Source organism: Cetorhinus maximus, chromosome 4, assembly GCF_964194155.1.
Source record: "Cetorhinus maximus chromosome 4, sCetMax3.hap1.1, whole genome shotgun sequence".
In the NCBI taxonomy this organism is placed as follows: Eukaryota; Metazoa; Chordata; class Chondrichthyes; order Lamniformes; family Cetorhinidae; genus Cetorhinus; species Cetorhinus maximus.
In genome coordinates this window covers 135,389,344-135,413,700 of record NC_135882.1, presented here as the reverse complement: position 1 = coordinate 135,413,700, position 24,357 = coordinate 135,389,344, and the positions used below count along the sequence as shown (strand labels likewise).

General features: G+C 42.8%; 1 protein-coding gene across 3 annotated transcripts in view; it reads left to right on the top strand.

Moving 5' to 3' along the window:
• The window catches only part of wnt3a (wingless-type MMTV integration site family, member 3A), a 92,707-nt gene that overhangs the window by 30,863 nt on the left and 37,487 nt on the right, over positions 1–24,357 (top strand). Inside the window, exon 1 of one of the 3 annotated variants that reach the window (XM_078539734.1) lies at positions 15,755–15,913. The exons of the other annotated variants lie outside the window; for them this stretch is intronic. The gene's annotated coding sequence lies outside the window, so the exon portion shown is untranslated. Of the gene's footprint in view, positions 1–15,754; positions 15,914–24,357 lie in introns of those variants that run through there. 3 annotated transcript variants of the gene reach the window in all.

The following is a 24,357-nucleotide window of genomic DNA, read 5'->3' as shown; positions in this document are numbered from 1 at the left end:
CTCTAATAACACTCAATAAGCTCAACACTGTCCATGCCAAATCAACCCATTTGATTGGCACCCCATCCACTACCTTAAACATTCACTCCCTTCACCATCAATGCACAGTGGCAGCAGTGTGTACCATCTACAAGTTCCACTGTGGCAACTCACCAATGTTCCATCAACAGCACCTTCCAAGCCCCACCTCTAGCACATAGAAGGACAAGGGCAGCAGAATCCCACACTATCAACATCCTGGGGGTTAGCATTAGCCAGAAACTGAACTGGGCTAGCCATATAAATACTGTGGCTACAAGACCAGGTCAGAGGCTAGGAATCCTGTGGTGAGTAACTCACCTCCTGACCCCCCAAAGTCTGTCCACCATCTACAAGGCACAAGCCAGGAGTGTGATGGAATACTCCCCACTTGCCTGGATTAATGCAGCTCCCACAATACTCAAGAAGCTTGACACCGTCCAGGACAAAGCAGCCTGCTTGATTGGCACCACATCCACAAACATTGACTCCCTCCACCACCGACACAGAGTAGCAGCAGTGTGTACCACCTACAAGATGCACTACAGAAATTCACCAATGCTCCTTAGACAGTACCTTCAAAACCCACAACCACTACCATCTAGAAGGACAAGGGCAGCAGATACATGGGAACACCGCCACCAGGAAGTTCCCATCGAAGTCACTCACCATCCTGACTTGGAAATATATCGCCATTCCTTCACTGTCACTAGGTTAAAATCCTGGAACTCTTTCCTTAAGAGCACTGTGGGTGTACCTACACACATGGACTGCAGCAGTTCAAGAAGGCAGCTCACCACCACCACCTTCTCAAGGGCACCAAGGATGGGCAATAAATGCTGGCCCAGCCAGCAAAGCCCACACCCCATGAATGAATGAAAAAAAGATGCAACACCACTTGCAAATTCCCCTCCAAGTCACACAGCATCCTGGCTTGGAACTATATTGCCATTTATTTACTGTTGCTGGGTCAAAATCCTGGAACTTCCTTCCTAACAGCACTGTTGGTGTCCTTACACCATATGGACTGCAGCAGTTCAAGAAGGCAGCTCACCACCACCTTCTCAAGAGTAATTAGGGATGGATAATAATGCTGGCCCAGCCAGCGAAGCCCACATCCCATGAACAAATACATTTTTTAAATGTTGCACAGGGATCTGCCTTACTCTTCACCATTCATGTTAATGACTTGGATGATGGAGTAGAAAGTTGCGTATTCGAGATCGAAACTAAAGTTAGGAGCGTAAAAGTACATAGACTAAGTGAGTGGGAAAAACTATGGCAGATGGAGTTCAATGTGGAGAAGTGTGAGGTTATTTTGGATCTAAAAAACACAATTAGGAATATCTTCTTAATGGTGAGAAGTTTAGCTGTGGACAAGCAAAGGTACACAAAGGTAAACAAAGTTTAGATACCAAATCACTAAAAGCTTGTGCTTGTTCACAGGTAGTTAATAGCATTGTGGGATTCAAATATGAGTAATTTGAAACATGACATGTGAAAGGTACACAGACTCCTTGGAAAGTACAGGCTCTGGAAGCCCTCTACCACTTAGGTTTTCCTCATGTTATACCTGGATCTGTTGCAGACAAATTGAAAAGTGATTGCCTGCTATGATTAGTCAACAATTCCAGTATCATTTTGTCATGGAACTACTGGAAGGTGAAATAGATGTGACTTGGTTCATTTTCACCCAGCAATTTCTAAGCTCCAAAAAGGTGATAGGATTGCTGACCTTTTTCTCAAAGGGCTTAGAATACAGAAGTGAGGAAGTAAAGCGTCAGTTGAATAAAGCTTCGGAATGCTATTTTGGCATCAAACCTTGTGGAATGATTTTTCAGCTTTGGAGGGGCCAGTACAGATTCACCCGAATAGTATCAGGGTTAATTTATGAGGACAGGTTGCATGATTGGGGTTTGTAATCCCTTGAGTTTAGAAGGTTAGGGGGTGATCTAACTGAGCTTTTTAAATAACAAGATTCAATAGATTTGATATAAAAAAGATATTTTGAACGGTGGGGAAATCCAGAAAACAGATTTTAAGATTAGAGCTAAGCCCTTCAGGAGTGAAACACTTTTTCATACAAAGGATAGAGGAATTCTGGAACTCTTTCCTCAAAAGGCTGTAGGCATTGGGAAAATTGAAATGTTCAAGGCTGAGGCTGATAGATTTTGTTAAGTATTGGTATCAAGGGATATGAAACAAAGGTGGGTAACTGGAGTTGAGGTACATTTCAGCCATGATTTAATTGAATGATGGGACAGATTCAAAGGATTGAATGGACTCCTCCTGTTGCTATGCTCCTGTTGCTCCCATATGGTAGAGGTATTAATATAATATTTGTATCATAGTCGTGGGTCTGGATTTTATGGGGCACCACAGTACCCACCACAGGGGAGCCTGCCCATGATCCTGATGATTGCCCCATAGCAATTTAACACTGGGTGTAGCGCTAATTGCTTTAAGGCATGACGTCTGCCCTGTCTTAATCAGATGGCTGGCAGCTCTGTAGCCCCAGCAGCACCAGTTGAGTGTGGTGGCCAATGTTGGGACTACAGGCAGTCCCATCATGCTAAGGAGGCTAGGTAAGTCCGAGGTCAAGGGGAGTCCCAGCAAGAGGGTGGGGGGGTGGTGAGGGGACTCTCAGTGCGCAGGGTGAAGGGAATAGAAGTCTGGTTCAAGGTGCCAGGGGGACAGTTAAAGGAGAGAATGAACTTGGAAATGTTGCCTCCATTGGGCCCTCTAGCCGGGGCCGAATGAGGCCCTTAAGTGGCTATTAGAAGGGCCTCAATATTACCAAAGGCAGGCAGGCCATCTGATGCCTCTTCCACCTCCCGTAACATTTCAGACAGGTCGTGGGCAGGGGGATAGGCAGCGGGAGGGTCATGTGCTGGATTTTACCTGCTGTCCCCCGCATCAAACACGCTGGCGGGGTAGCATAAAATCTATCCCATGCCGGGAATTTGGATAGGACTAGAAATTTATTAGCCCTAGTTACAATATTTTTAAGAGATGGGGTTGGGGGAAAGAATAGAGTCATGCGGTGGCAGTGTTGGTAAAGGATTCGATCAAAACACCATAGTTAAGGATGTCCCTGTGAGACATGTTAGGATGGAATTTGTGCGAAAGTTAAGAAATACAAATACAAATCCTTGTTGTACATTACAGTGCACCAAGCAGTGGAGATGAGATAGAAGGAAACAACTGCAGGAAATTCAAGAGAAACACAATGTCAGCAGGGTGATAATATTGGGTTATTTTAACTGTACCAAGATGGACTGGAATGAAGGTAAAACATGGGATCAATCCGATTGATGGTCTTATAATGCACTCACCACTTCTTTGTGAATCAATGTGTCTGAGAAGCATTACTTTAATATCATTCTGGGAAATTAAGTGGGAAAAATAACTGATGTCAGGATAGGAGAACAATTGGAAAACAGTGACCAGACATAATTAGGTTCAATTTAAGAGCCTAGAAAAAGGCAACTTTCATTGAGATAATAAAGTGAGATAAGAAAGGTTCTGGTCCAAATTAACCAGGTATAAAACCTAAAAGAAGGTTGACAGAACAGCAATGAGAAGTCTTCCAATATAGGATTGATTCAGTACAAAATAAATATTTGCGTAAAAAGCAAATGTGAAGATAAATGGAAAAGTTAAAACTAAACTGAAAATCAGAAGAATGACACATGATAAAATAAAAGGTCAATGATACAAAAGGTAATTAGAGGAATAATTATAGAAAGTGTAATAGGGAGGTCAAAAGGGAGGTTGGAAAGGCTACAAGGGATTTTTATTTTCTTTATTTGTTCACTGAATATGGGCACCGCTGGTTAGGCCAGCATTTATTGCCCTCGAGAAGGTGCCTTCTTAAACTGCTGCAGTCCATGCGTTGTAGGAATACCCACAGTGCCAGCAACAGTGTAGGAATGGTGACATAGTTTCAAGTCAGGATGGTGTGTGGCTTGGAGGGGAACTTCCAGGTGGTGGTGTTTCTGTGTTCTTGGGCATCTACTGCTCTTGTCCTTTTAGGTGGTGGAGGTCATGGGTTTGGAAGCTGCTGTCAACAGAGCCTTGGTGAGTTTTTGTAGTGCATCTTGTAGATGGTAAACACTGCTGCCACTGTGAGTTGATGGTGGAGGGAGTGAATGTTTAAGGTGGTGGATGGGGTGCCAGACAAGCAGGCTGCTTTGTCCTGGATGGTGTCAAGCTTCTTGAGTGTTGTTGGAGCTGCATTCATCCAGGCACAGGGGCAGTATTCCATCACACTCCTGACTTGTACCTTGTAGATGATCAACAATCTTTGGGGAGTCAGGGGGTCACTCTCTGCACAATTCCTAGCTTCTTGTATCCATTGTATTTATATGGCTGATCCAATTCAGCTTCTGGTCAATGGTAACCCGCAAGATGTTGATATGTGGGGATTCAGCACTTGTAATGCCATTGAATGTCATGGGGAGATGATTAGATTTTCTCTTGTTGGGGAAGGTCATTGTCTGGCACCTGTGTGGTGAGAATGTTACTTGCCATTTATCAGCCCAACCCTTAATTTTGTCCAGGTCTTGCTGCATATGCTTCAGTATCTGAAGAGTCGTGAATAATGCTGAACATTGTGCAATCATTCACGAGCATCCCCACTTCTGACCTTATGATGGAGGGAAGGTTATTGATGAAGCAGCTAAAGATGGTTGGGACTGGAACACTACCCTGAGGAACCCCTGCAGCAATGTCCTGTTTGGCCTCCAACAACCACCACCAACATCCTTTGTCCTCGGAGAGTTTTCCCCATGATTCCTACTGATTTCAGCTTTGCTAGAGCTACTTTATGCCACTCAGTCAAATGCTGCTTTGATGTCAAGGGCAGTCATTCTCACCTCACCATGAAAGAAGGTTGGATGATAATATAAAAAATAATTGTAAGGGCTTTTATAAGAATGTATAATGTGAAAGAATAGTCAAAGAGAGGTTAGAGACACTTGGGGGATGTTGGAGGGAGTCTAATTGTGGAGAATTTAGTAAAATTACTAAATAAATATGTTGCATTGGTCTTTATAAATAATGGTGGAAGTGCAACTGTTGGTGCACTGGAGGAGGAAAATAAGTTTATGTGAGTGATAATTGGAAAAATAGCAGAGCTCAAAATGGATAAGTCTCTGGACACTAATGGCATGAACCTGCTAGACTGGTCATCGGCTTTGGTCACAATCTTCTAATTTTCTTTAAATATGCATATAATGTAATTGAGATTGGACAGCAGCAAGGCAATACCTTGGTTCAATAGAATAGAGGGATATACAGTGAAATTGTGGCTAAATTCTTAGGACAGGTTTTACCGTCGGCGAGTGGGGGCGAGGCCCGCTCACTGACACATAAAATGACGCAGGATGACGTCGGGTGGAACTCCGCAAAATCAGTTGCGCGCCTGCCAACCTGTCAATGGTCTTAAGGTTGGCGGGCAGGCCAGGAGCCCCAGCGGCAACTAGAAAAAACATGAAACCTATATGAGGGGACATGTAAGGGGATTTTTTTTCTTCTATTTTTAATATTATTGAAAGTAGAGCTGATCTCCCTGAGGTTGCACTTAGCCTCAGGGAGATGAGTTTGCTCTTTTGCGTGCATGCGCGAAAGAGTGCACTCTCGATTTTAGGGATTCCCCCCCGCCCACACAGGGAGTACATAGCACTTCCCTGCGGACGTCACGCTGGGCGGGCCTTAATTGGCCCACCCAGGTAAAATGGCGCCGCACCTCCGATCGGGGGTGCTGATCAGAAGCGCACCCGCATGTGCTAGCCCATCAACTTCCCCCCGCAATGGGGGGAAAATTCTGCCCTTAGGATCCTGTTATGATCCCCCTGGAGACCAATAAGCTAAAATATACAAACTTCACAAACAATGCCAATGGAAGAAACCGATGGACAAGATTTCACTTTTTATAACTTATACTTTAACAAGCAAATCAAAATCAACATAAATTAAACATCAATTAACAAGCAAATTGTATTCAATCGAAACCATAAATTACACTTTAACTAGCCAATATAACAAAGATTAGTTCTCACAGACTTACTGGGATTTCCCTTAGCACACTTGGCACCACGTGCAGCCACAAAGTACTTCACAACTGTGTTTTACTCATGTGGAGTTCAAGTCCTTTAATTCATCCATGACTTAGTCATTGATTCACCTCCAATAGCAGCTTTACTCCATCTGAGTTCATGGATAGATTCATCACCAAAAGGGCACACTTCTCCAGAACCTCCCTAGCTCAGATCACAGCAGTCTTGAGATTTCAATATTTTTAGCTGTCCCACACATTTAGCCTGCCTGCTTTGACCTCCTGCTGAAGTCTGATCTCTGAGACCTTCGTGTTTCTTTTCCCACTCAACTTCCATTTCCTTAGCAATCTCAGATCAAAGTCTGTTTTTTAAAGTCTGATGTCACAGCCTGGAATCCAAAGTTACAAATCCCCTTTCCCAGAAACTTGAAGTTTTGGTTTCTCTTTAAGTTAGGGACTGCCCCAAAAAATATACAGGCTCTGAAACCAACGTTAGTGCAGACAACAGCTGCTTCTCCCGTGGTCTCACAAACAGCAGATTTCATCACAACTCATGATAAAATAAATCAGCATTTTGAAATGCGTGGGTCAATCCAGAATAGGCAGCAGGGAATTTTTAAAGGCAAATTTAAAACTTTTTTGAAAGAAGTTACAACTTAGATTTTAGGTATGGGCTACATAGAATTGGATCACCTGGGAAGGGTAGGCGTCATGCATGCAAGAGCAAAGGACATTAGTGTCACTCATCATAAAGGACTGAAAACAACAGAAATAGACAGTAGGATAGGAAGGCTTTTTATTAACAAACCCTGAAAAAGATAGAAGAGAAGCATAATGAAGAATGCAAAAAAATGAAAAACCTGAAATGATTGAGCTAGAAGTAGAATAGTGATATTGATTACAATGGGCACAGGGGACTTTCTCTCTCCCCTCTTCCCCTCTCCTCCCTGGCGGCAAATGAGGTACTACTCCCTCGCCCCCATCCTTCCTGCCCCACAGCAGCCTGTGCTGTGAAAGTTAATTTGCAGCAGAAGTGGATGAGGCCCTTAAGTGGCCATTAATTGGCCATTTAAGGGTCTCAATAAGTCCAAGGGTGCATGGACAGCCTGACGCTTTCCCCACCCACTGGAATGTGAGAGACAGGTTGGGGGTGCATGTAAAATCCAGCCCATGGTGATGTTGATACATAGATTATCAGAAGGCTTTCAACAAGGCATCTCACTAGAAACTGCTAGAAAATTTCAAGTGTGGTATAAAAGGAAATGTTGCAGAATGGATAAAAAGTTGTTTTACAAACAGAAAACAAAAGTTAGCCTATATGAGTATTTTCCGGATTAGAGAAGCGTTGGAAATGGTGTGCCACAAGGTTCCGTGCTGGGTCCATTCTTGTTCTTGTACATTGATGATTTTACACTTAGATATGTTTTGAATCTTAGGATACAGGGACTATTTCCACTGGAGCAGAGAAGATTAAAAGGTGATTGAATAAAGGTGCTTAAAATTATGGAAGCTTTTTAGGGAGTGAATAGAACAATTTGAATGGAACAATTCCATGTCCTCCAATTAGGGATTGCAGTGATGAGGGGTCATTAATTTAAAACTTAATAATTTAAAAGCTAGGTGATGAGGAAAAAATTTCTTTATACAACATTGTTGGAACACGGAATACTTGACCACAGAATAGCTGAGGAAGAGAATTCTGTGATTCTGTGAAGAGTTTTGTTGGGGAAAATTGAATAAATATTTGAAACAGAGGCAGATACAGGACTGTGGAGAAATCAGAGAACAGTGATATTAGCTTTGGTTTGTGCTAACAAAAAGCTAGCAAAGGCTTGATGGGCAAAATGGCCTCCTATTGTGCTGTAATTTTCCATGGTTCTATGATGCAATGCTGACATATTTTAATATTAGTATTTTTGTGAGTAAAATTTTTTAAAATGTAAAATAAAATCTGAATATGCTGGAAATTTGAAATAAAAACACCAGCTCTGAAGAGAAAAGACAGCTTAAAAGGATGACTGACCTTTTTTCTGTATTTGGAGCATTTTCAATTTTTATTTGATATTTTATTTTTGGCGTGCTGGTAGTAAATTTCCATATTGGAGTGTTGTTGGCATATTTTAATATTGCTGTATTTCATGGTTTATTTTAAAATTGATATGTTCTGGGTTTATTCTAAATTTATGTTGCTGGTATCTTATTTCATTATATTGCTGATAGATTTTATTACTGGCAGATTGCTGGTGTACTTTAATATCTGTGTGATACTGTACATGTCATATCAGTGAGTTGCTCATCTGTTTTAAATCAGTGCTTGTTATATTTTAATATTTGAATGGCATATTTGAATATTTAATTTAATATTGAAGTTATTACTGCTACATTTAGATATCAGTTTTTAGTTGTCATTTTAATAATGTCAGCCTATTTTAATATGGGAATGTGCACAATGTATTCTGTAAGTCTGCTGGTATGCTTTGAGATTGCTATATTTTAATATTTATATTGCTGGGGTGCTTTAATAGTATATGACTGATGCATTTTCAGTATTGCTATGTTGTAGATATATTTTAGCTTTGCCATGTTACTGGTATGTTTTAGTGTTGCTATAGTGCAGGCATATTTTATATTTGCTAATAATGTGTTATAGGTAAATTTTATGTGGATGTGTTGCTAATATGTTAGTATTGATATTTTGGTGGTATTTTTCTTTATTCATTCATGGGATATGAATGCCACTGGCAAGGCCAGCATTTGTTGCCCAGCCCTAATTACCTTTGAGAAGGTGGTGGTGAACTATCTTTTTGAACCAATCTGGTGTAGGTACACCAAAGCGCTGTCAGGAAGAGAGTTTCAGGTTTTTCACCCAGCGACAATGAAGGACTACAATTTGGTTCCAAAGGTAGGTTGGAGTGTGGCTTGGAAGGGAACTTGCAAGTGGTGGTGTTCACATGCATCTGTTGTCATTGTTCAGCTAGGTGTTAGAGGTTGGGTGTTTGGAATAAGCTTTTGAAGGAAGCTTAATGAGTGGCTGCAGCGCATCTTGTAGATGGTACATGATGCTGCCATTCTGTGCTGGTGGTGGAGGGAACGAATGTTTAGGGTGATGGATGGGGTGCCGATCAAGCGGGCTGCTTTGTCCTGGGTGGTGTTGAGCTTCTTGAATGCTGTTGAAGACATCCAGGTATGTGGAGACTCCTGATTTTTGCCTTGTAAATGATGTCCAGGATTTGGGAGTCAAGTTACTTGTTACAGAATTCCTGGACTCTGACCCGCCACTGTATTTAGATGGCTGGCCCAGGTAAGTTTCTGATCAATAATAAACCCCAGGGTGTTGATGATGGGAGATTCAGTGATGGTAATCCTTTTGACTGTCAAGGGGAGATAGTTGGATTTTCTCTTGTTGGAGATGGTCATTGCCTGGCATTTGTGCGGCATAAATGCAAGTTGCCACTTATAAACCCAAGTCTGAAAGTTATCCAGGTCATGCTGCAGCTAGAAACTGACTGCTTCAGTATCTGAGGAATTGTGAATAGTACTAGATATTGTGCAATAATCAGCGAACATCCCTGCATCTGACTCAATGATGCAGTGAAGGTTATTGATGAAGCAGCTGAAGATGGTTAAGCCTAAGACACTACCCTGAGGAACTCCTGTAGTCATGTCCTGAGACTGAGATGTTTGGTCCCTAAGTAAAATAGCTGTCTAGATTTATGCTAGGTATGACTCCAACTAGTGAAGAGTTTCACCCCACATGAGTTGGGAGATGTTCATAATTTCCATAAAAACTTTATTAACATTTTTAAAACCCTACATGAAACTTCATCCCGCCAGTGGATGAGGTTTCATGTTTTTTCTAGTTGCCGCCGGGGCTCCTGGCCTGCCCGCCAACATTAAGGTTGGACGGGCAGGTCCTTTAATTGTTTAATTGAACCTGTCAATGGCCTCAATTGGCCATTGACAGGTCGGCAGGCATGCAGCTGATTTTGCTGCGCCCCCGCCTTCCTGAAAATGTAAATGGGGCGCAGTGACATCGGGAGTTCCGCCCAAGATCATCCCACGTCATTTTACGCGTCGGCGAGCGGGCCCCGCCCCCGCTCACTGGCGGTAAAACCCTACCCAGAGAGTAGGAATAAAATGAGTAATTTTCAGGTTAGCAGGCTGTGAGTATTGGGGTACTGAAAGGATCAGTACTTGGGCCCCAGCTATTCACAATTTATATCAATAATTTGGATGTGTGGATTATATGTAATACTTCCAGGTTTGCAGATGACACAAAAACACGTGAAAGTGTGAGTTGGGAGGAGGATCCAAAGGCATTTCAAAGGGATTTGGGGAGGCTAAGTGAGTGGGAAAAATTTGGCAGATGGAATACAATGTGGAGATATGTGAAGTTATCCGCTTTGGTAGGAAAAACAGAAATACAGGCCAGGATGTTCCTCTCGTGGGGTGGGCTTGGCGGGGGCGGGCGGGAAGCTGACCGCAGCCCACGATTGGGGCTGAACTGCAATTTCACGCTGCCGGGCCAATTAAGGCCCGCCCAGCGTGAAACCCGTGCTTCAGCGTGTGGGGGAGGGAGGGGGGGGAGGAGGGCGAGAGTGCAGGTTCACGCGTGTGTGCAGGTGCATGCTGGAAAAGCTCCCTGGGGCATGGAGCTGCCTCAGGGAACTGAAGCTATATAAAAAATAAAGAATTTTAAGGTGTTAAAAAACATGTCACCTCATGTGACTCTGTCACATGAGCAGGGACGTGTCATTCATGAAAAATCAAAGTTTTATTTTATTTTTAATAGCTGTGGGAAACCTCATACCGCCCACGGATGAGGTTTCCGAAGAAATGCAAAGGCCGCTTGGCCTTTTTGCCTGCCTGTCAACCATAAGGTTAGACAGGCAGTGAAAAATTTATTTCAATTACATTTTTAATAGCCTTAACGGGCCTTTTAGTTGTTGGCGGGCGTGATGCCAACTCCCACGTGTGCCCGCCGACTGAAATATTGTGTGAGTGCACGATGACGTCGGGGCGCTCACCCGACGTCATCGTGCGTCATTTTATGCTTGAGCAGGTTGGGCGCATGCCCGCCTGCTCAGCGAAAAATCCTGCCCACAGAGTATTTCTTAAATGGTGAGAGGCTGGGAAATGTTGAACTTTAAACGGACTTGGGTGTCCTTGTTCATGAGTTACTGAAAGCTAACATGCAGGTAGAGCGAGCAATTAAGAAGGCAAATGGTATGTTGGCCTTTATTATAAGAGGATTTGAATATAGGAGTAAAGGTGTCTTACTGCAATTATATAGAGCTTTGGTGGGACCAAACCTGGGCCTGAATCTTCCGTTCAGCGTGCAGGGCCCGCCGATGCATAAAATGATGCGCGGTGACGCCGGGCGTGTGTCCTGACGGCACCGCGTGTCATTCTGATCTTCAGTTAGGCGGGCGCACACCGGAGTTGGCTGCACGCCCGTCAAACTGTCGAAGGCCTTTAAGGCCATTAATCAATGAATTGAGGCACTTGTCAGGGCTGCCTGTCCAACCTTAAGGTTGTCAGGCAGGTGAAGAGCCCAAGCGGCCTTCGCATTTTTCATGGAACCTCATCCACGGGCGAGATGAGGTTTCATGAAGAGTTTATTAATTTAATAAAATGTTTCATATATATTGATAAACATGTCCCACCTCATGTAACAATGTCGCATGAGGGGACATGTCTGAATAATTTAATTTTTTTATTTATCACATTTTTAATGACTTTTCCTAATCTCTCTGAGGCAGCTCCGTGCCTCAGGAAAATTTCTGCGCTCTTTCACGCACGGGTACGCGTCACGCCAATTAAGACCCGCCCTTGTAAAATGGCGGTGTGCAGCCGTCCGCGGGCGGCGATCGGCTGCGCACTCGCCTGCATCCACTCCCACCCAGCCTGCCTGATGGGGAGAAATTTCTCCCCCTGGAGTATTGTGTGGAGTTTTTGTCTCCTTCCCTGAGGAAAAATATACTTGCCATAGAGGGAGTGCAACGAAGGTTCACTAAATTAATTCCTGGGATGGAATGATTGCCCTGAGAGGAAAGATTAAATAGACTGGGCCTTTACTCTCTGGAGTTTAGAAGAATGAGAGGTGATCTCATTCAAATATACAAAATTCTTACAGGGCTCGACAGGATAGATGTAGGAAGGATGTTTCCCCTGTCTGAGGGCTCTAGAACAAGGAGACAGAGTCTCAGAATAAGGGATAGGTGAATTAGGACTGAGATGAGGAAGAGTTTCCTCACTCCAAGGGTGGTGAATCTTTGGAATTCTCTACTCCACAGAGCTCTGGAGGCTTAGTTGTTGAGTATGTTCAAGACTGAGATCGATAGATTTCAACATATTAAAAACATCAAAGGTTAGTGCTGGAAAACAGTGTTAACTAGAATATCAGCCATGATCTCATTGAAATGTAGAGCAGGCACGAAGGGCTGAATGGCCTATTCCTGCTACTATTTCTTGTTATGTTTAATATAAGAATATGTTGATGGGGTTAGATGAGGAAGAAGAGTGGGGAGAATGTGGAACATGTTGGGTTGAATGGCCTGCTTCTTGGGTGTATTCAAGCATTCAAAAGGGAATTAGACTGTTATCTGAGAAGAAAGAATGTGCAGGGTTATGGGAAGAAGGTGGGGGAATGGTACTAGATGAGTTGCTCATTTGGAGAGCCGGTGCAGACAAAATGGGCCAGCGCCATAACGATTCTGTGATTGAAACTCCAAATTTAAGGTTGTTTTAGCCTGGCTTGCATAGTTTCCACCTTCCTAAAAATCTTTGCAAACATCTGAGCCCTGGCTCTATGCTAGCACTCTCATCTCTGAGACATAAGAATCTAGATCCAAGACCTTATCCACAACATCAAAGCCAACACTTCAGTACAGGAGTATTGAGGGAGTGCTGCGCTTTCATTTTTCAGATGAGACTTTAAACTCCATCCATTCTTTCAAGTGGACCTAAAAGATCCCATGGCACTATGTTGAAGAAGAGCAATGGTGTGCTGGCCAATATTTATCCCTCAACCAATATCACTAAACAGATGATTTGGTTATTAGCACATTGCTGTTTGTGGAACCTTGCTTGTATGCATACTGACTGTTGCAACTCCCTGAGAACATTTTTTAGCTGGGTGGGCGGGCATACGCCCGACCCGCTCGAGTGTAAAATGACGTGCAATGACGTCGGGCGAGTGCCCCAACGGCCTCGGGTGAATGTCCTGACATCATTGCGCATTCGCATGATATTTCGGTCAGCGGGCGCACGCTGGAGTCGGCAACCCACCCGCCGACAATTAAAAGGCCTATTAAGGCCATTAAAGAGTTAATTTAAATAAACTTTTCACTGCCCAGCCAACCTTATGGTTGACGGGCAGGCAAAAAGGCGAAGCAGCCTTTGCACTTTTTTGGAAGCCTCATCCATGGGCGGGATGAGGTTTCCAAAAGCAATTAAAAATAGAAGAAAAATTTTAAAATTTAATTAATAACATGTCCCTACTCATGTGACAGAGTCACATGAGGGGACATGTTTTATAACATTTATAAATTTGTTTTTTTTTAAAACCTGTTCATCCCCCTGAGGCAGCTCACCCCTCTTGCCCTCCTCCCTCTGCTCACACAGGCAGCGCTGAGCGCTGAAGTTTGCGTTTCACACTTGACGGGCCTTAATTGGCCCGCCAGCGTAAAATTGCCTTCCGGCTCCAATCGCGGGCAGCGGTCAGCTTCCCGATCGCCCCCGCCCGCCGGACAAGGGTGAAATTCTGCCCCCTGTGTTACAACAGTGGCTATACTTTTACAAAAATGCTTCATTAGCTGTAAAGCGCTTTGGGAAGTCCTGTGATCAGGAAAGGTACTATCTAAATGCAAGTTATTTATTTCTTTATTATTGCCATAGAGTTCCTCCTTATATTTCATGCTTAAGTCCACACCTCCCCTCCTTATAGGAATGATGGTTCAGTCCTTCCATGATTTCTCTCTTTTAACATAATGTATTCTACGCTATTGTTGTTTTTACAATCTCATTCAGAACCAAAATTCAATTGTCCCCAACCTTGCAGAACAGGTTACAAAATAACCAAGGAATGCAAAACTTAAATGCAGACTTTCCCTTGTCACATTAGTACATTTCAATACTGCTGATATATTTTTATATTGGAGACATTGGGATATTTTTATGTCAGTGTGTTTTGCTTTTATATCTCTTGACATGTTGCTGGCATATTGTTATACTGGTGTTTTGATAATATATTGTAGTATTTAACTGGTGGATCTCTCAAAGTATTGCTTGCAGCAATCCAGAACCTGGATTGTTCTTTCTTATGTTTAGCATTGTTGCATGACAGGTTAATCATAATCTGTCCATGCCATAAATAAACTAAATTTATTCCAGTGAAATGTCACTATATTAAACATGTTACAATAGCTAAAAGATACAAGCCTCAATAAGTAACATTTATCACATAATTTACAAATCCCACTCCAAAACCTCTGTCTCAATAATGTTTATTGCACTTATATTTTTGCTTTACCTATTGGTTTATAGGACTGGCTAAAGATGAAACTGTTTTATTTATTTTATTCATCCTTTCTCCTTCACTAGAATATTTTCTTCCCAGTTATGTACACGGTGATAAAGAGTATATTTTGCTGTCCTTTACTTCCCATATTGTATTTGGCAGTTCTTGCTAAAACTGTTCTTGGTGTACCATTAAACAGGGAAGATATTTATCTCTGCAATGATCAGGTTCTTGAACTTGTGCTGAAGACTTGGACGATTGATTCAGATCAGCCAGTGTCAAATACAAAATCAAAGTACCTCATAAACATGCTCTTCAGATTCTCCAGGGCATTGGTGAGATCGCACCTAGAGTACTGTGTAGTTTTGGTCTCCTTATACTTAAGGAGAAATACACTTGCAATGGAAGCAGTTCAGAGAAGGTTCAGAGAAGGTTCATTCGGCTGATCCCTGAGATGAACCGGTTGTCTTATGAGGAAAGGTTGAGCAGGTTGAACCTGTACTCATTGGAGTTTAGAAGAATGAGAGGTGGTCTTATTGAAACATCTAAGATTCTGAGGGGACTTGACAGTGTAAATTCTGAAAGGATGTTTCCTCTTGTGGGGGAATCTAGCACTAGGGGGCACAGTTTAAAAATAAAGGGTCTCCTATTTAACACAAAAATTGGGAGGAATTTCTTCTCTCTAAGGGCAGTTAGTCTTTGGAATTATCTTCCACACTGGAACTGGAGGCTGGGTCATTGAATATATTCAAGGATGCGCTGGACAAATTTTTGATTGACAAGAGAGTCAAGGGTTATGGGGGACAGGCAGGAAAATGGAGTTAAGGCCACAACAATATCACCAGTGATCTTATTGAATAGCGGAGCAGGCTCAATAGGCTGAATGGCTTACTTCTGTTCCTCATGATCCTATTCAGTCATCAATCTCTCTCAACAGCACAAAAAAAACCTCACGATAAGCAACACTTCAGTTAAGGACTGCTATTTAAACTCTATAAAAGTTAAAAACCGCCACCCACCCTTTCACATTCTTCCATTATTTGTGAATTTCTCTCATGTTACACCATTTCTCTGGTGTACTCTGGGTATTGTAGTTCCACATGAGCAGGGTAAAAAACAACTCCCATGATGCATCTCTCTCTCACATACCGAATTTATCCACAGAAGCTTGAATTCCCCAGCAGCCAAGCCTCAGGTGAAATTTCCAACTCTGGCACTGAAGCAGAACTCCAGCCCTAAGCCACAGAAAAAGGGGCAGGCCTCTGTGGAGGAACCATCTAACAGGGATTTCTAACATTAAGTGATTAATTTTATTGGTAAGTTTAATTATTTTAGTGTGAATTATTCAATCTTATTTTGAAGTAATCATTATGTTGCAAATGTTAATTTATACAACAATATTCAGCTGAGTCAGCAATCCTAAGTAGCAATAGGAGCATCCTGACAAGACAAATTGAATAAAGTGATTTCTAATGCTTAACTGGTTTTTTATGTGTTGGCTTGGTATGGGATCTTTACATCAAAGAATCATTATGGTAAAGTTTTCCATATTATTGTGCCCCTTGAATCTTTGTTTTAGTGTACCAATCCAGGTTAATGTTGTATGCCTAATTCACACATTCTGAACATGCGTTTCAAGTGTATTTCAATGTTGGTGAGCTGCTGGTGTATTTTAAAATGAGCATGTTGCTAGTACATTTTAATCTAAGCTTGTGTCTCAGTAGCTTTCAATGTTGGTGTCCATTTAAAGATGAGATTAAATTGGAGCATTGATGGCATATTTTGAAACTAGTATGTTGCTGGTACACTTTACTATTGGTGCTTTGCTGGTATAATTAGGTTTTGGTGTGTTGCTATAGTTCAGTGTTCATGTACAACTGGTATATTTGAATATTGGTATATTTTTACATTGCTTTGTTCTCTGTACACTTTATCATTGGTATATTTTAATGTTGATAGTTTTTTAAATATAGACTACCGTGTACAGTTTTGGTCACCCAACTTAAGGAGGGACATACTTGCACTGAATGTAGTTTAGAAAAGGTTCACTAGGCTGATTCATGGGATAAGGGGTTTGTCTAATGAGGAAAGGTTGAGCAGGTTGGGCCGCTACTCATTAGAGTTTAGATGAGGGATAAGTTTGAGGCGGGTGCTTGACGGGGTAGATGCTGATCAGGTGTTTCCCCTTGTGGGGGAATCTAGAACGAGGGGGCACAGTTTCAAAATAAGGATCTCCCATTTAAGATGGGGATGAGGAGGAATTTCTTCTCTCAGAACATCATTAGATTTTGGAATTCTCTTCCACAGAGAGCAGTGGAGGCTGGGTCATTGAATATATTCAAGGCAGAATTAGGCAGATTTTTGACTGACAAAAGTGTTAAAGGTTACTGTGGGGTAGGTAGGAAAGTGGAGTTAAGGCCACAATCAGATCAGCCACGATCTTAGGAATTATGGAAAAGACTTGAGGGGCTGAATGGCTTACTTCTGCTATATCTTATGTTCTTATATCTTGTATGTAGCTGGTAGAGAAGATTATAGCACAGGAGTTGGCCAATCGGGCCATTGGATCAGTGGTTCTTTGTTGAAGTAATCCAAAATTAATCCCACTATCCTGCTCATCATTTTTTGCTCCTACAAAAATGATTTTCCCATACAAGGTATAATGGTCTCTGCCCCAAATACTTCCTGTCGCAAACTCCATTCACCAACAACCTTCTGTATAATGACAATTCTCCTAATTCGTCTCCTCATTCTCTTAGGTATAGTTTTATTGACTTGATGGTATGACCACTGACCAAGCTACTGAGTCTTGAAGACATAGCAACCAGACCAGGCCTATGTTGTGCCCTGTGAGAACCAACATAGGAGAGTAACTCACTTGAATTATCCTCTCTAATGTGCATTCCACCATCACACCTGCCTGAAATAACATTGATAATTATAACTGCCACATAATCCGTGCAAAGTTTTATCTCATTGATAAGGGTGTCCTCCATCATTGAATGTGACAAGCTAAGAACAAACCTGGCAGTGCAGCGATAGACATCATGAGACACCGTGGGCAATCAGCAGCCTGTCCTTCCCTATTCCTTCATTGCCAACAAGGCTGGAGACAAGTCCTGGTTCAACTGGATCATACAATGATATACCAAGAAGAGCAGGAACCTTTCACTGAGGTAGCAATCTAGTGAAGGTCCAACAGAGGACTGCATACATGATAAATACCAAAAAGACTATGCAATAGACAGCTAAGTTATCCCACAATCCCAATCTAGAACTAGGGGACACAGTTTCAAAATAAAGGGTCTCCCATTTAAGATGGAGTTGAGGAGGAATTTCTTCCAACCAACAGATCATAGTAAAGCTCTGTACCCTTACCCCATCCAGTCCACAATGGTGATGGATAATCTGGCAACCAATAGGAAGGAGGAGGAGGCTCCATAAACACCTCTATTCTCAGTCGCTATCTAATTGATAATTTTAGTTGACACTTGCAAATATTTAACCTTGTCTTTTGCATTTATACTCATGCATTGGTGTTATGCTGTGGTAAGAGATAAGACTAATGTACTTGCAAGCATCTTTTATAAATACCAAGCTAATTATCCTACTTGACCTCCTCTTGAGGTCCCCTCAATTATGGATGACAGTGGTTAGTCAAATTGGTTCACTCTTCATGATAGGAAACAGCTGATTACACTAGACAAGGTTATGGATCCTGACAATGTCTAGGCTATAGTGTTGAAGATCTGCACATTAGAACTAATCATGCATTCAGCCAGGTTCTTCCATTGTAACCATGGCACAGGAATGTACCTGATGACAATGTGGAAAGTGCTCAGGTTATATCCTGTTCACAAAAACTGGATAACTTGGGCAATTACTGCCCTTCTAAAAATCAACAGTAATAGATACTATAGATCAATCAGCTTAACGTAAATTGTGGGTCAATGTTTAGTATCCATAATATAGAACAAAATTAATGTGCACTTAGGAAGATATGAGTCTATTAGGGCAGTGAGCATTGACTTTTAAAAGGCAAGTTATACCTGGCAATTTTAATAGGGTTCTTTGAAATAACACGTTGGCTACTTAAATTTTCAAAAGGCCTTTGATGCCATTTGGGAGACTTCTTGATCAAGTTAAGGCATATAATAAAAAAAGAGAGTTGAATAAGAAACAAAGCAGAGTAGTGGCTAATTGATCCTCCTCGACTATTTACACAGTGGGTGGTATTTAATGCAGGCGACGGGTCTCGCCCACTGGCTGGAGAGCTGGCCAGAGCCCCATGTTACCTCTTTTCAGGATGGCCTGCTGAATTAAGTGCCAATCAGACACTATCTGGGCAGCGGCGGACCTTCCTCAGGATCAAGGACCCCGGGGGCAGACATCCTGCCTGCTGGGAGTTGCTGGTCTATCAGAGGCCGGCAGCTCTTCTGCTCGACTGTGCCACCAGGGAGGCAGTGGCTGCAGCAGGTACTATGCCCACCTGAAGCCTAAGATTGCCATGGACACAGCCACAGGCAGGTGATGGCAGGAGGCGATCACAGAGTGGGGGTCACTGGGGAAGAGGATCAGCAGAAAGGCCTGGGGTGGCTCTCAGCTGATGACAGGTCCCTCGATCAGGCACTGAGTACCTTTGAACAAGAGAACCTTGCCAGAAGCCTGCAAGCAACCCTAATGGGGTTTGCTTTTAGGGCTCCCCGCATGGCGAGTCCCCTGCCCACTCTGGGTCAATACCAGTGGTTATACGTTGAGAGCTTAAGTGGGCATTAATTGCTCCCTTAAGGGCCTCATTTGGCAGCAGAGTGGGAAGGAAACCCATGAGCCTTCCTAATACGGACTTAATTGGGGCAGTGGTGGGAAGGCAGCGGAGTTCCCATGTGCCACACCACCGCCCGATTAAAAGCCCCAACACCACTAAACTCACTATGGGGGAGGGCATTAAATTCTGCCTAGTGAGTTGTTGTGATCTGGAATGCATTGCCTGAAAGGATAATGGAAATAGATTCAGTAATGTCCAAAGAAAATTGAATAAATATTTGAAAGGGATAAAATTGCAGGCTAAATAGTACTAATTGAATAACTGTTTCAAAGAACCAGCAAAGGTATAATGGACCAAATGGCCTCCTCCTGGGCTGTCTCACTCTGTGATTTGCTGGAGGATTGTAAGCCCCAGGAACAATTGTTGGGACTACAGTGTTATTCATCTTGATACAAATAAAGAATTGAAACTAGAATGTACACGATGATATAAACATTTGAAAACACCACAAAATTATGAAGAATGAAAATCATGAAGTGGACTCGAAACAGTTTCAAGGCAACACAAGTTAGTCGATTGGGCAGATAAATCGCCTTTATGGAAATTATTCAGAAAAATGCAAAATAGTAAAGTTTGAGAGAGAATAAGAGGCTTAGGTGTTCAGAAACTCTTTAGAAGTGAGAGGACATGTGGACAAAGTTGTAAATAAAGCTATGGATTTTTGTGGTAATCTGAGATGCAATATACCTTTAAGAGAATGTGAGCAGATTGACCACTTGCTGTACGACCCAATTACTGTGTAGCGCGGGCTACCATGTTAATGTTAGTCTGGAGTAGGGTCTGATTGGAGAAGCACACATCATGTTAGTGCTCCATTGTCTGTGTAAATAAATAGCATGTGCTTCACCACATATTGGTCTCTGCATCTGCAGTATATTATCAACTCGCCCGCCAACAGATAAGCGTGCAACTGGTTCGCAAGCAAAGTGACCCCCACCGTAGAACATAATTCTACACTTTATAAATAGGATATTGAGTACAAAAGAAAAGAGGACATGCTAAATCTATATTGGGTAATGATTTAGACTGCAGTTAACGCTGTATCTGGTTTGGGCTTGTTATTTTAGAAAGGACGGCAAGGCCAATGAAGATGGTGCATAGATGACATATTGGTATGTTGTTGGTATATTTTGGTATTCTGGTATATTTTAATACTGATGTATTTTGAGTAAGTTATTGTGAGGTTGGTTATAAGTCGTTGTACACTCACCTCTGAAGCAATGGTTATAGCTCAGATTGAGCGCATATGCTAACATTACAATGCAATACTGGCAAAACATTGTGCTGTCAGAGATGCTGTTTTTTTGTTGGGTGTTAAACCAATATTTGCCTGTTTTTTATTTGCTCTCAGAATATCGGCAAAATCAGAAAGATCATGTTTGTTGCCCATCCCTAACTACCCTGAGGAGGTGATAACAGCCCTTGTCCTTGAACCACGGTTATTTCAGCGATGGTGTTGGGTGGGGAAACCAGTAACCAAAAGTGTTAATGGAATATTGGCCTTGATTTCAAGGGAATCAGAATGCAAAGGGGAGGAAGCGATTTTTCAGTTTTATGGAGAATTACGTTCCATCTGGGGCACTGAAACTTAGTGGTTGCTTTGAACTTGGAAAGGGTTCAGTGTAGATTCACTAGAGTGATTCTTGGGTTTAAAGGGTTGGATAAGCTTGACTTGTAGTTGGATATTGTATCAGACGTAAGTTATTCTAACCATCTAGAAAGACTGAACATGCTGGGGATGTTGTCTAGAACTTTTTAGTTGAAGGACTCTTTTTCAAATGGATTAATAATCACGTGCCCTCCCATCTAAATTATAATGCTCCATAATATGAAAGTGCTGCATTAAAAATATGAAAAGAGATTTACTTACACATATCAGAGAGATAAGTCTGCCTGCTTCTCATTGTAGTCTGTCTATCCTTGGCAGGAACATGAAGAATAAGCACAAAGGGAGAAGGGGGAGATCAGGAGCAATGGGGAAGCACACCATTTTGAGAGTAGGAGCCCTGAGAACCAGGAGCATGAAGGCAGAGGAGCAGGGAGGAGTGTAGGAGCACAGGAGCAACAGAACGTCACTGCTGATTCGCTTACTCTTACGAACATATGAATTAGGAGCAGGAGTAGGCCACTCGGCCCCTCGAGCCTGCTCCACCATTCAGTAAGATCATGGCTGATCTGATTTTAACCTCAACTCCACATTCCCACCTACCCCCGATAACCTTTCACCTCCTTGCTTATCAAGAATCTATTTACCTCTGCCTTAAAAATATTCAAAGAACCTGCTTTCACCCTCTTTTGAGGAAGAGAGTTCCAAAGGCTCACAACCCTCTTGAGAGAAAAAATTTCTCCTCACCTCTGCCTCCTCACCTCATGAGTGACCCCTTATTTTTAAACAGTGAGTGCTGGTTCTAGATTCTCCCACAAGAGGAAACATCCTCTCCACATCCACCCTGTCAAGACCCCTCAGGAGCTTATATTTTCAATCAAATCGCCATTTACTCTTTTAAACTCTAGTGGGTACAAGCCTAGCTTGTCCAACCTTTCCTCTTAAGACAACCCTCCCATTCCAGGTACTAGTCTAGTAAACCTTTCCTGAACTGCTTCCAACACATTTACATCCTTCCTTAAATAAGGAGACCAATATTGTACACAGTACTCCAGATGTGGTCTCACCAATGCCCTGTATAACTAAGCATAACCTCCCTACTTTTGTATTCAATTCCCCTCACAATAAACAATAATAAATTAGCTTCCCTAATTAAATGCTGTACTTGCATACTAACCTTTTGCGATTCATGCACCAGGACACAAAGAACCCTCTGCATCTCAGAGCTCTGCGATCTGAGCAAGGCACCCTAGACTGTCATCCAAATTGCCCAAACTTGAGCTGATCCTGCATCATGGATCGCCAATGGTTCTCAAACCCCCAGTTTGAGACCCACTGGTCTAGAAAAGGGAAGGCTGAAGTGTCACTTTATAAAGGTAATGAAGGGGTTTTATAGGGTAAACATAGAGAATATATTTCCACTTCTAGAGGAGTCCAAAAAAAGGGATTATTTATATAAGATGGTCACTAATAAATCTAATTAAGGAATTCAGGAGAAACTACTTCAGGGAGCAGTTTAAAAAGTAAGCTTGCTATCACATGAAGTAGCTGAGAGGACTATCATAGATCTATTTAAGGGGAACCTATTTCGCAGACTCCAGCTCCTATTTCTTAGTTAGAAGAAGTTTAATTAAAATAGGCACACAGGAGCTATGGGCTGAGTTTTCTGAGGTTGGTCGTGATCCTGATGTCAGCCTCAATTCTGGGTTATGATCTTCCAGGAGGCAACCAAGAAAGAAGCTGCTTCCAGGAACCCTGTCCAATTAGGGATTGCGGTCAGATTCCAGCGTTGCAATGTTTGTTCAGCGCGTCCCAAGATAGGGTGAGCACCACTTCACAGTGTGGGTGCTGCTGAGGGGTCAGTGGTGCCATCGAGATGCCTCCAGTAGGAGGACAGCGACTGCCATTGTAGCAAGAGCTACATTATAGCAGAGACATCAGTCTCCATGAAGTGGCTGCAATGACATGCCTTCTAATTGGGGAGGCCTGAACACTATTATTTAATGCCAGCAACTTAATGAAGTGCCTCATTTGGTTTGTAGCTAAAGCCTCGCTGTGAAGTCACCAACCCTTAATTTCCAGGCTCCTGACCTAGTGACAGCTCTGTGCGCCATCAGGAAAATTGTAATATATTCCCATGGTAAGAGCGAATTGCACAGTAAGTGCCATAATTGGCTACCGCTGCTACAAGGGGGTTAGCCATTGATGTTGGGAGATGGGAACATGGTGAAGAGCCGGCCCAACATGAGTCGATTGCATTTTGCTTGCCCCCTGCCTCACAGCTGACTATTTGGGGTTTGGGAAATTCAGCCCTTTATCTTCCAGGATGGGAATCTGGAGCAAAATGGCATAATGTTAAAATTAGAGCAAGGCCTTTAAGACTGAAATCAGGAAGTATTTTTTATAAGGATAGTAGAAATCTGGAAGGGCCGGTAGCTGAGTTGGTTAGAATGTGCTTAATAACGCCTTTTCTACCTGCCCCGTGGCATCATGGAAAGACTGCTAGAGATGTTGAGCCGTGATTAGCAGTTCTTGGACAACTTAATGTGTTACATGAAGTGAGAGAGAGAAAGAAATGAGTATGTGTGAAAGTCTGGCACTCACTTCCTCAAAAGGATGGTGACTCGATTGATATCTTCGAGACTTGGGGTTGGTAAATTCTTGTCAGGGGATGATGTAAAGTGATAATAATCAAAGGTGGGTAAACTGAGCTGAGGTATCGATCAAACCATGATCTATTTGAGTGGCAGAACTATTCCTGTCCCTATGGGCTGAATTTGTCATTAACAGTGAAGTCCCGTTGCCAGGGCCAATAGCACTAAATGCATCTTTGGCCAACAGTGGGACCAGGGACAACATGTCGCGGCATTGGCAAATTCAGAGGCTTTTGCCAGGGCCACCATCTAATTAAGGATGGCGGCCCATCTCCATGAGCTGTTGTCCCAATCAGAGCCCCGGCAGCTCAGCTGCCTCAGCGATGCCACCGCTAGCAGCGGCCATCGCTGAGGGTACAACACCAGGGAGAGGGCGCCTCAATGGCAGGGTGTTTTGTGGAGAGGCAAACATGGTTGAGGGAAGCTGGGGCAGGCAAGCAGGTTCTGGCAGTCGGGAGGGTCGTGGAGCACCGAGAGTGGTCATTGCCATTCCGTGAGCAATCGAGTGCCAATAAAGGAAGCCCCCCACCCTGGAACCTGCTGGGTGGCTACTGGGGTTTACCAGGCGGTGGGGAGAAAGTTGCAAAAAAATGTTTTGGATTAGGGGAGAATGGATTTTAGTAAAATAAGGCAGGATCTGGCCAAGGTAGGCTGGGAACAGCTACTTGTGGGGAA